This window comes from Rhea americana, unplaced genomic scaffold (genome assembly GCF_003343005.1).
Source record: "Rhea americana isolate MKP2758 unplaced genomic scaffold, rheAme1 scaffold_16, whole genome shotgun sequence".
Classification (NCBI taxonomy): domain Eukaryota; kingdom Metazoa; phylum Chordata; class Aves; order Rheiformes; family Rheidae; genus Rhea; species Rhea americana.
This window is the reverse complement of record NW_028185705.1, coordinates 4,362,683-4,375,266: the sequence shown is the minus strand read 5'-3', so window position 1 is coordinate 4,375,266 and position 12,584 is coordinate 4,362,683. Positions and strand designations below refer to the sequence as shown.

The window sequence follows — 12,584 nt, the reverse complement described above, 5'->3', positions numbered from 1 at the left end:
AATGACGTCAGAGTCGTAGTTACAAATGTCCAAATGTTTGTGCTACTCTACTAAAAAAATAAACAGTGAGCTCAGAGTCAGAAATGACCCTTTTGCAATTAAGCACTATTACGCAAAACACACTGGAAAGTATATGGGCAGCAGAGGTGGGAGAGTCCCAAATTAAAATTCACAGATTGCACCGGGAGAAACGCTTAGCAATTAAACATCTTGGAGGTGGCGTCTGAAGTTCCTGCCATTAGCAGAAGTGAAAAACACTTTCATATGTTGCAAGGAGAAATATGGGTAGGGAATCAGGGCCAAAAAAAWTTTTTTTTAATGCCTTGGCTTTCGCGCAAGCTACCAAATAGAGAAGGTGGCCTCCTGCAATGCCCACTGACATCACTGCTCTTGTAACACTGCCACTGTAAAATATTGTTGCTACTGCTGTAGGACCATAACTTAACCATGCCGGAAGATATACTTCTGGTGTGCTAGAAGGCAACAGGCAATGACCAAAGAGATGACCAAATAAAATATGACATATGCAATAAGAATCTATTTCTGGTGTCATTTTCTCGCTTTGCTGGAGTTTAAAATGCAGAAATGAGCACCACCTTTGCGGTATGAGTTTCCAAAGGCAGGTTTCAAGCTTGCAAATTTGCGAGTGGTTCTTGTCTTTGCCACGAAGCAGGCAGGGATATAAGATATTAATAGACAACCACGCCACACATTAAYGCCCATCAGTCTACTTACATGAGCAAATGGCCATCACAGTTGCATCCACTGCACKGCACACGAGGGCAAGTTTCAGGGCAATTCTCAGTACACAGTGAAATTGTTTGCTTGCTTCAAACGGAAACCTTGCAGCTGGATCTTCCCAGCACTTTTCTGGGGGTTTTGGTTTTGGGTTTTTTTGTGTTAGAGACAGAGTTCGAGCTCAGGGTATCTGTAAGCCAGGCTTGGGTTCTGGACTAATGAGGAGCAATGCCATTCCTACCCATGCCTTTTGCAATTCCCTCCCCACCTGAGCCACGGTAAAACACAGCATGTCCTGACACAGATATCCACAGCCTTGAAGAAGCACGCTGGAATTGCACAACCAGCATAGCACAGTGCGTCATGAGCACTTCCTACCCTCTTTCCTTGGTGCATCTGTGGTTTGGCCAAGTTGGGCAGGATCAAGCCAACACAGTCATACCCTTCTGCTGCACCTGGCAGAGAACCACTTTTAGCCTGTTTCAATTTGTTGGTTCTAAGTAATTTTTTTGAACATACAGGAGACCCAACCTTGCACACCCGGGCTGGCCTGCCTCAGCCTGGTCCTGCCAAAGAGACAGGGAAAATTATGACAAAGTCTGGGGAACTCACTATTAAGGTGAGAGAGAAACTGCCCCACCAACATCCTGCATCTGAATTCCATTTCCCCAGAGGAGCCTYTTTTGCTCAGTTTTCCATTTGCCTCCGGCAGCCTCACGCAGGCCCATGCACTGTACGTATCTCTGGGGAATACATGCATGCCACCGAGAGACTTTCCACATCACCTTGCACCTTAGAGAGCACGAAGGCACAAAAGGCTAGTTTATTAGCCTGGAATAGCTCACAAATAGGAAAAGATTAACACCAGTGATGAACCCACTGAACATCACCCACGGCACAGCAACGGTCAGGGAGAGAGGAGAGGCTGCTCATGGACCACTGGTGGCAGAAACAGAAGAGGCTCCAACCACATGAACRCAGCCTTCACAGTACCCTTCCCCAAACAGCTCTGGCTGCCTTTCAAATGGGATGACCGTACTTTGAACRCCTGAGGTAATACAAATCAGCACTTGCATTTTACTGAAGATCATATCAAGCATCTACCTAAGACAAATGGAAGAAACACAGTAGGATTAGGCAAAATACTGACCAAATCTTGTTCACTTTAGCAGCTTCATGAAGACCAGAAAGATTTGGTCCACAAGCATCAGATAAGAGGATCAAAACCTGTTACTGACTGTCTTACAGCTGAGAAACATATTTTTCTACCAACCCACTTGAAGATTTATAACGCATTAAGGAACATTAAGAAGAAGAAGAAAAGCTAAAAGGGCCAAAAGCAAACAAAGGAACGTGTTCTCTTGAGATTGCTAATGCTGGCAGACAATAGYGCAGAGAGAACTCCTCTGACAGATCTTTGAAGTCTTCAATACGGCATGCCAGTGGTCCATGTTAATGAGATTTGCTCAAACACTTTTTAAATTATTCCAAAATGTCTTAATCTATTTTCCAAATCTTCTTGACCCAATTGCTTCAGAAAAGTCATGGCTTCACCCATCTCCAGACTGAAACTTCTCATTAAAGCAGGTACAAACTTTGAATAATTTGCGTTGCCAAAGGACCACACTTATCTTTCTTTTCYGGTTTACTCCAAAACATGAAGGTAATATTGTAATTTCTATCATAAAAGATTAGAGAAAGACTTTGCACCCCACATCATCTTATTTGAAAGGTCTTAGCAAGTAGGATATTAGAACTTCCCCTGACAATTAGAAAGTAAATAAATGCAGTTTTACATGTGGACTGACAGATACTCCAGTCACTCGAGCTACATGACTAATAAACACCACAAAGTAAGCAGCGCACATCAAAACACAACAGAGGTGCCSTGAATCCTGCTCTGTGCAACGCAAGCACTGATGCAAAATGTTACTAGCATGCTCTGCCAGCCTCTTGCAGAAGCATCCATATACAGCCTCTTCTGGGATTGCAGGCTATGTTAGCTCTGTAATATGCTTTAAGACAAATCAGTCAAAAGCAAGAAAAKTCAAGGTGCCAAAATCAGTAGGGAAAAAATCACTCTAATAACCTCCCAAGTCAAGAGTAGGGAAACCTGCAATCCCTGAAATCTGCAATGAGAAGGTGCCAGATATGCGTGCAGAGGCCAACCAAGAAGCAGCACAGTGACATAYTTGACACAGTTTTAGAGTTATGACTCTTCCTGAGAAAACAAAATAGTCTGACTATTGGAGAAAAATGATTTTCTTTTGTCCCCAAACCACTTTGTTTTCTACATAAACAAAYTGTGCAACACATTTTTTATATTACACTTTGAAAAAAAATTCTTCTGACCTTTTCTCCTGACTTGCAGGAAAGGAGAAGAGAAGGAGAAAATGGAATAAAAAAAGTTAAAGCTCAGACCAAGCTCAGACCTACAGATTGATCTGTTGACCATCTTACTTGTCCTGAGTTGCAGCAGGCAGCTACTGTTTTATTATCAATATTTAATCAGCATTTAATTCTGACAAGCATTAAGATTTGAAATTTTAAACTAAGTATAAATTTGCTAAACTCTTCTGTGCTGATTTTTCTCCCTGTTAGGGTTTTCTGAAGGATGCTATCTTTGCTATCTTAGAAGTCTGCCTGTCTTTTRTTATCAATAATGTACAACTTTAGTAGCATGTTCTGTACTTTTCAATTTTTCAGCATGCAAGCTATCCCTGCTTTACAATGCTCACTGAATGTGTTTGATTATTGAAAATGCACTTAAACAAATGACTGCTCCTGGAAAACTAACACTATTGTCCATAATTTCTGTAAAAATACATTTCCCCTCCCTTCTGCCCAAATCAAACATTTCAATTCAAATTCTTACTTTGAGCAAAACTGGCATATAATTAAGCATTACGCCTAACAGCACTAAATAAAGGAGAACGTAAACAGCTTAATTCTGAAGGTTTAACCATCAGAGCCCCTTGCCGTATCTGTTATCTGTGTCGCTGTTAGAGTTCTTTGCAGCTCGTGGAAAAAAGCAACAAGCAAAACAYGAAGCATAAAAACCTATTTCATCAGCRCTGTGCTGTGATCTCGCTTTGCATGCCCGAGGCCAGGCTCCCTCGCCGTCCGGGGACGCGGAAGGCCGCACGGCTGCTCCTTGAGGAGCCCGGAGACTTGCTCTGTAACCACACGGAGCAGCTCACCTGATAACTCAGAAGATGGGATTTCACCTGAAATTAAGCTATCAAGCAATTGAGCTCAAACTCAATCAACCAAGCCCTTAACCTTTCCTGTTTCAGTGGCACTGCTCTAATTAGGACTCTATCACTATTTCCATTACTATCTCCTATTCTCATGATTTATTACCTTGACCGTTTCAATTCTCGACAAGTCAAAATTTGACATCCAGTTTCTTAGACCACGTATCATTCTTTATGTTTTTATTTTATCAAATATTTCGCAAGATCAGGGACTGAACCTACAGCAATTAGCTTCCCCAAAAGAACGGCACCCCTCATCGCAATGGAAGCAGGAGGGATCCATACTTTCTCCCAGTCCTAACATTAAAGCACGTATGGAACAACTTTATTTTCCATTAAGTTGTGAATTTTGTTGTGTGGTTTGGAAACATAYGCTTGAACTTGTGTGCAGCATGCCTACACAGTACCTGATCCATGGGAAATTTCACAGAGGACAGTGGTGTTTTCTCTGATCCTCAGTGTCTTCCCACTGAGACCAGGTTGTTGACCAGAAGACGGAGGTTACCTGAACCCTATTTACCAGCTCTGCCTAGGGGTCCTGGATGAGACTCAATGACCTGTGACTTTCAGGTAGTTGGATCAAGTGATCTAATGGTTCTTCTCGGGGAAGTAATCTATGAGTCGCCCAGCCTGGCTGCTGTCGAACGATGCACGCTGGAGGATTTGCCCAGCACCTGCTGTGCCCTGACCATAGTAATACAAAATACATCTGTTCTTGCAGACTCTGGTCACAAACTTGAAATAGTTTAAAGGTAGTGTTCTGCACTTACCGCAAACAAGATTCCTAGTTCGTGTGCGTAACAAAGCATTGTGTCCCAAACTGAGCCACAGCTCCACAAGAATCTCATAAATTTTGAGGTAGTCGGATGCACCTGGGACTTAATTTTTTTCCTTATTCCACAAAAAAAACAAAAGGAGAAACACCACTGCAAAGCAAGGAACCACCATCTTCTTAAGCGGCAAGCCTTCTAGAGCAGGACCTGCCCCTACTTCAGTATCTAAACTGCATCTAATACCTCATGGCTCCACCATAAAAACCCCAGTAATATTCAAATCTTGAGATGGGGCATATATCATCCTGCTGACATAAACCATGGGCATGGCCAAGGACTGCAATATTCACTTGAACTTTATGAATTTCATGCTCCCTAAATAGATATTTTTGGCAACAAAGAACTGAAAAAACACATCRTCCTTAGATCTATTTTAATTTAAAACAGAAGAGAACACGGGCATTTTTTCTCCTTGAAGTACATTTTAATAAAATTAAAAACAAAAATAGCTCTCGTTCACTCRGATGCATTTACTCATTCTGTAAAATTCTAAGTTTAAAATGAAATAACCATTTTATATTCGAACAAGGTCAAGAGAACGGCACTAACGAGCACTGACATCACAGCGAACAGCAGCCACTGCTTAACGGTTACATCAGTGTTGCTTGTTGCTATGGTGCTTAACCGACTATTAATTTCTGAAAGAAGGTGATTATAAAGCAGCCAGATGAACCTCAGTCAGATGACACCCTTCAGCACCAAACACCGATCCGCCTTACTCCTGCCTCCTGCAAGTTAATTTTATGAATCACCACTTTTGTGATGTTAATACCCCTTTCTTGCTTGTTACTTCGGGCCAGCAGAAAGGCAAGGAGTTAACTGGGAAGGAAGGGTCTTTTGCGTTGTGTTAAACAAAAATGGTCTTTTTACAGAGTGCTGTTTCTTCTCCTTTTTGCTATCCTCAGGAAAGACTAGAAAGCAAGCAGYGGAATGGCTGCAGCGATAAATAAGCAATCACAGCAGCGGCCAGATCGGGCTCTCCGTTGGACTGCTCCCCAACCAGGAGGATCCGAGTCCCGGGCGACCAGCCCATGTGGCCTGCCACCGCTAATGCAACCCAGCGTCTAAGCCATGCCTGCAGGACCAGCTCCGTCCCAGAGGCGTGCAAAACTGCGCTGGCATTTACCTTCCTCAGTTGCTCCCGTGAAGCAATCTTCAGTTACAGCCACCCAAAGAGGTCACTCTTCTTACCCTGCAGAGAAAGAGAGCAACACACGTGACTGCCGGGTCAGGGCTAGCAATGTCCGAGGCGTTTTCGTTGGCACCGCATTTGCAAGTGCAAACATAAATAAAACAACAAATGAACCTAATCGCGTTTAATGGTGAATGACTTTCTGAGAGAGTTAATAAAAACAATCAAGTCACAGGACTGCTGCTTATCAGTACCAGCCAGTGTGAGGCTCTTCAGTTCAGCAAGAACAACTTGCTCTTTGGGAGAAAAAAAAGAAAAAAAAAACATGGAGATGAGACATCTTTGTTCTCTAGCATAAACTTTCTTCATCTTGATGTCTATCAATCTATTTTCGGTTTGAATAATATATGAGTTGAGCCCTTTGTTTCAGAGATCTGACTRTTGTCTGAATGGGTTCTCCTGATTTAAGGCATTTTGAGACCATTTGTAACCACTGCTATTTTAGCTTCTGGATCTTTTCTTTTTTCATCCTTTTCCATAGAGACACAGTCCTAGATGAGGTTTTACAACTAGCTGCATCTTTTGTGCCTAATTCAAAAAGTTGTTTACTGTCTTGGGGTGTCTTCTTGCTAAGCGCAACCAGAGCACAGCAAGTCTGCCAAGGTGGCAAGAACAGCAGCTCTCAGGGGGGAAAATAATTGAAGAGTATCTTTATAAAAAGTAGGAGGGAGAAAACAGCACGTGTGGGTTTTTTTTTACCCTGTATATTACTGCATCTTGTGTACTCTCTCTTATGCAAAAGAGTATGTAATCTTCTAAGAAACATGACAATCTGCCACTTTCTGTTCATGTAATTGGGATCAACATATGGTACAAGAGAAAAGAAAAACATTTGTTTATTAATTTAGATCAAGTTACTAACTCAAACCACTAACAGCATTCGGAATTAATTCCACATCAATTGACCAAATAGCTTAATAGAGTAAAATTATAACACAGTTTCACTGAAATGTTGATCTTCTGCTGGGGGGGGGGCAGAACAGTACGTAAGGAAGACAGAAAGAAATATGCAGTAGTTTGCCRCCACAGATGACATCATACGAAACGGAAACTCAGTGACATGTTGATGTGCAGGGAAAAGCTACGTGAAACTCCGTTTCAAAAAATTCACAGCATGATGTGAAGTTTTGGGGGTGTTTGTGAAACTCGTCAAATAACTTATGCTATTTACATAAATGGGTGTAGCTTTTTTTTTTAAAAAAAACAAAGTAGTAAAATATCAGCTTCTGGGAAAAAATCAGAATCTTCATTAAATTCTTTCAAAAGAAAATGTACACATTTGCCACTTGTTTTGGAAGGAAAAAGGTTTTCACAATGAGAATGAGGCATTACCTCTTCACTATTGAAAACTGACTGTTCCTAGCCAGGAATAAGGTTATGATGAGATGAAATGAATATTGTTCTCATCTGCTGCTAACTGGCATTATTATTATTATACGATCTTTATTATTACTTTATATATATTTCGAGTGAGCAGTTTTTCACAGTTCTTGTAATGAAGTCCTGGAAGATTGAGGGCCAAAACRTGTACGTGTTTGCAGTCTTGGAAGCCCTAGCAGCTTCACCGGGGTTCACAAGTAAGACCCTTCTGACTCTGCATTGGAAAGGACGTACCAGTGCTCCATCATCGCAGGTCAGGTCTCACCTTCCTGAGCATATGTAAAACAATACATCTTTTATGTAAAATATGTGACCTCTGACATACGATGTGCTCTTAGATTAGCAACAATAACGGCTTTTCTCCTGCTTTGCTGAGGGGGTTATCTTGGGTTTGACACTTCAAACCTCTTTTAATATTTATCTATTTTATAAATTTTCTGTATATTTGGCAGGCAGATCTTTATTTTGGCAGTATTTTGYAAGCAGACTTCACTTCTATCCGGAGCCTTCATGATAGCAAGTGAACCATCTTAAAATGCACTTCCTAAGGAAACTACTGAAAATGACACGTTTGCACAAAATGTGCATAAAATAAACCTTTTGAGAGTGCCTTAAAACACAGGTAACATTTCTCTAAACATGCCTTTCACATATGAAATAAATACGTGACAGGGAAACCCAGTAACGCTGGCTCAACGTTAACTCAAGGGAAACAAGTATGGTCTACCGAGCGCAACACAAGACGTGGGCTCAGGAGGACTTCAGCACGTCTCACAAATCGGTGAAGACTGATGTCTGGGCTGCTTTCATGTCTGGTTATCTAAGCTGAGATACATGCTACCTGACTTCCAAAAATTTGGGTAATCTACCCTTAAAATTAAAGTGAGTAGCAGAGACAGCTGTTCACACCTGTGAAAATTTCTCATTAAGAGTCTAGAAGTTGAGTTATCTAAAAATGTAGAAACACAAATATAGACCTTCCCCCTGAAAATGTTTATATGGGCTAGTGAGCTGATGTAGGCAACACACATTCCTTCCATCACGTTGTCTTTAAGATAAACACAAAGTACCATCAACACTGTAAGCACGTGCATGGAGCAAACAAAGAAAAAATCCCATCCTACCAAAGCAAGACGCTTCACCAGACTCATATTTTCCCTCAAGTAGATAATTAAAAAAGAAAACCAAATCACATACAAAAATTCACTTTGCAAGCAGCGGCGGCTGTCCAGACTCAGGAGTCAAAGGGAAGCTCTCCAAACGTAGGCTGGGATACAGTCCCACCAGCTCAACTGGATTTACGCATAGGAAAAAGGCCGCACAAAACTACTTGATCTGTTCAGATTTTACCAGACATTCCAGAAAACATTGGGTTTGCTCAACAAGAGCCTCAGTTTACCCAGCAACGAGATGGGAACACGAGTTCCTTTTGTAATGCATTTTGAAAGCCATGGATGCAAAGACACTTTAGTTATCACTGACTTTACCAGGCTTTTTTGAAATGACAACTGTTAATAACCYTAAAAAAAGTTCATGACCTGATCCAGGGCCATGATCTTTTGGGTTAATTTTCCCATAAAGCACTCCTATTGCTTTCGATCAGGTCCTACCAGTTCACTTTGGTACCAGGGTACAAGACAACCAGTTAACAGGCCTTGCACTTTTCCCTGCTCTCAGGTCGGACCACTGAACACTTTGATCCCACAACCCATATTCGATTTTGTAGCCTCCTCCTTCAGCTTGGCTATTTGCATCAGAGAGGTAATTTCAGGAAAGCTAATTCTGAGCGATCACTGCAAAGCTAAATTTAACCAATAACATGAAGAATACACAGAAATAGACAGCACTGCAGAAGAAAGTTTTACTTAGAAGAGTAACATTTTTACTAATACCTCAGCGAGAATAGCCTTGCGTATAGCCAAAAATAGATGAACAAAGACCTTGATCCCACACAAACTGGCTGTGAGTAATTTTACACAGGAAAGTAGAACATCAGTTGAACTGCTCCCCTGCTTAGAATTATTCACATAATTTTTTGCCAGTGTCCCAGCCTTGAGAAGCCTACAAATCATTATTGGAAACCTAAACTACGGAGGGAATCTCCCCTTCGTTCCCTAGAAAGCATAATTTTTATTTTTTAAAAAGTGCAACAAAAGATTGCTTCTTAAATATGACTTCCATTCATTTTTCTTGCATAAGACCTAATTTCTCAGCTGAAATACATTTAATGTGCCTGTCTGAAATATTTACTACCAGGCTCCCTGAAAGCTTTAAAATATCCGAACTTGATAATCAAAATAAGCACTTGCGTGCAATATTTTTTTCCAAATAAAGTGAACCACAACCATTGAATACAGCTATTTCTTTCCCTTCAAAACTCCCTAAGTCACATTCAACTACACAGGCTGAAATATGCCCTTCTACTGTCATTATTATTATTTTGTTGTCATTTAAGGGGATAGATGCATTCAATGATTCTATCGGCTGCAAATTGGTAGGAGGGGGRAAAAAATCCCCTTTATTTTATCCCTTATGTTTTGCTAATCCTGAAAACACAGGGTGTCCGGCGCTCGTGCAGAGCAACGCCTGGCCCCAGCCCCGCGGCAGGTCGCTCCTCGCACTGCAAGCCCCGCGTCCGCTCGCTTTGACGGTGGACTGAAGCGATCTCTTTGGTTCCGCTGTGCTCTTACTTAAGGGGCATCCAGCAACTCGATAAATACATTAAACTTATTCCACCTCGCTTTGAAGAGGGGGGAGCGGATTTGGTACAGGCCAAAATACGGGGATACGAACGCTCGCCGCCTTGCTGCTGCTCGGCGGAGGGAGGGAGCAAACCCTCCTGTATTTGCATTTTCAGTCATTTAGCAGGCTGCTCAGGATCCCTGGCCGGTGCCTTTGATTTCTTCCAAATGGAGATAAAAATCAAAATAAATGAGAGCGCGAGGACGGAGCTCCAGGCACGCGTTTTCTCCGTTCCGAGTATCGCCACCTCTCCAGTCCCCGCAGCCCTGGGAAGGAACGGCTCGACGCCAGCCACCGCGCCGATCGCCAGCCCTCCCTCCCCCCTTTCAGACGGAAACACGGGCACGGCTAAGAGAGGAGCGAAGATCGGCTCGCTCCCCGCGCCGGACCTGGGCCCCCGCTCGCGGCACGGCGCCCCGCGGGCTCGCCTGGCGCGGGGCCGCGGCCGCCGGGCAGCCTCGAGCCCTCCGAGCGCCCCGCACGCGCCTCCTCTCCCCAGCTCCTCAACACGACCCTCCGCGCCCTCGTGCCAGCCTTGGCCGCCGTACGCCCCTGTCGCGACTCCCACCCCGAGACGCGACCTCGCGGAGTTAAAGTAGTCGGAGGGAATATTCCCCCCCCCGGCCACGCTGCAGCAACCGCTGGAGGTGCAAGGCTCGCAGTATTACTAACCGGCCTCTCTGCAAAGCCAAGAAACACCACCGCAAAGCAAACCGTTACTTTTCAAGACTCATACGACATTCATTTGGGTCCTGTTTTGCAGAGCTACATCCTTAGGAAACGCTGATGCTTCTCCTGCGTTTTGCCAACGCACCTTCCCCGCTGCGAGCCGCTGCTGCAACGGGTTCGCCCCCCCGACTCCGCATCGAGCCCCGACACCAGACCCGCAGCTTTTTCTTTCCGTCCGTCTCGTCTCTTTTCTCTCTCCAAACTTCCGTATCCCGCACGCGGTGCAGAGGAGGCGGCCGCTCCCACGGCACGGCACGGCGCGGCGCGGCACGGCGCGGGGGGAGCGCTGCCGCCTCCCGCGGCTCCCTAACCTCCCTTACCTTCCAGCAAAGTGCTACTCTTGGCCATGGTCATGTGAAAATATTTGCGAGGTATCCCTTAACAGCCTTTAAACACTGAAGCCTAAAAACAATATTTGCTGTTTTACCTTTGAAGCTTTAACAAAAGCTTTGTTTTAGCATTTACCTCAGCGTGCAATAAGAGTTAATAATCAAATCCGTCCCAACCCCCACAAATGTTAAACAAAAAGATAAAAGAAATGCAAATAGCTATTGTCATGGAAAGTTAAAGTACCTGTCTGTATTTTTAAGTGAAAACTATTATCTCTATCAATCAAAATTTAAGAATACAATAGCACTAATCACACAAGGTGCTTTGACTGAGGTACTTTTCCTCATAAAAAGTTTTTTTTTTAAACTGGAGCATAAAAGTAATACACTTACAATTAGATATTGTATTTGTAATTTTGTTATTAAAAACCTGCAGCAGCCTTATTGTTAATAAATGCCTCTGAGTCTGTAGGCTGATTTGTACCCAAGAAGACCAAAGTCCCTACATATTTTAATAAGGTTGATGAGATTTTATTCAGATTCTCACGCTTTCCAACATGTGGTGGAACAGCACACTCTTCTGTTTGAGAGGAGTTACTCAAACGAAGGAAATAGTTAATTGCTAACCCAAACTACTCCTCCTGGCCTCGCCGCACGTCTCCCACCTCTCCCCCAGCCCCGCGCGCTCCGCCACGGCCGCCGTGGGGGCCGTGCCCCGCGCCGCCTTCCCCCCGCTTGCTCCTAGCGGCCTCCCCTCCGCGGGCCGGGGCGGCCTCCCACGCCGGCACGGCGCCCACCGCGCGCGCCCATGTTCTGGAAAGTCATTTTTGAAACTAATTTGTTCAGACCGAACCAGAAAGCGAGCTGCGCAGTTAATAAGAGCAAGAGCTGAGCGCCAGTAATTACGTCTATATTAGAAGAAAGAGCTGGAGATTAAAATACCTATAGTAAATAGCTAAGCTCGGATGCCATTATGCAAACCGTGCGGTGSTGGAGGGACGTCTCCCACACTGAGGAGCAGCAGGACTGTCATTTTTTCCCCCTGCAATATCAGGTTTCCTACTCTCCAGGGCTGGTGCTCTGCATCATGGCTAACATCTCTAGTGTGCTATTAATATCAATGAAGAGACGATTCAATTTCCACATAAGAAAAACCTCCCTATTACGGCGCAGACATTCGAGTGAGGACCCTTGCTAGGGAAACAATAAAGAGCAGAGTTTTTTTTTTCTTTCTTTCTCTCTTGCCTTTTTTTTTTTCTTTCCCTTTTGCTGCTGCTTTCGCAGTCCTGTGTTGCACCGTGTTGGAAAGCTTTTAGCTAACAATGGAAGCTTTATCTTCAGGATAGTTACAAAACAGGATTTGTTAGTACAAAGAATAATAACA

The 12,584-nt window shown here is 43.5% G+C and overlaps 1 protein-coding gene across 3 annotated transcripts in view; it reads right to left on the bottom strand.

Moving 5' to 3' along the window:
- FOXP1 (forkhead box P1) overlaps nucleotides 1-12,584 on the bottom strand; it is a 336,874-nt gene that overhangs the window by 203,838 nt on the left and 120,452 nt on the right. For all 3 annotated transcript variants that reach the window (XM_085300061.1, XM_085300062.1, XM_085300063.1), the window contains exon 3: nucleotides 5,955-6,020. The gene's annotated coding sequence lies outside the window, so the exon portion shown is untranslated. The remainder of the gene's footprint in view (nucleotides 1-5,954; nucleotides 6,021-12,584) is intronic.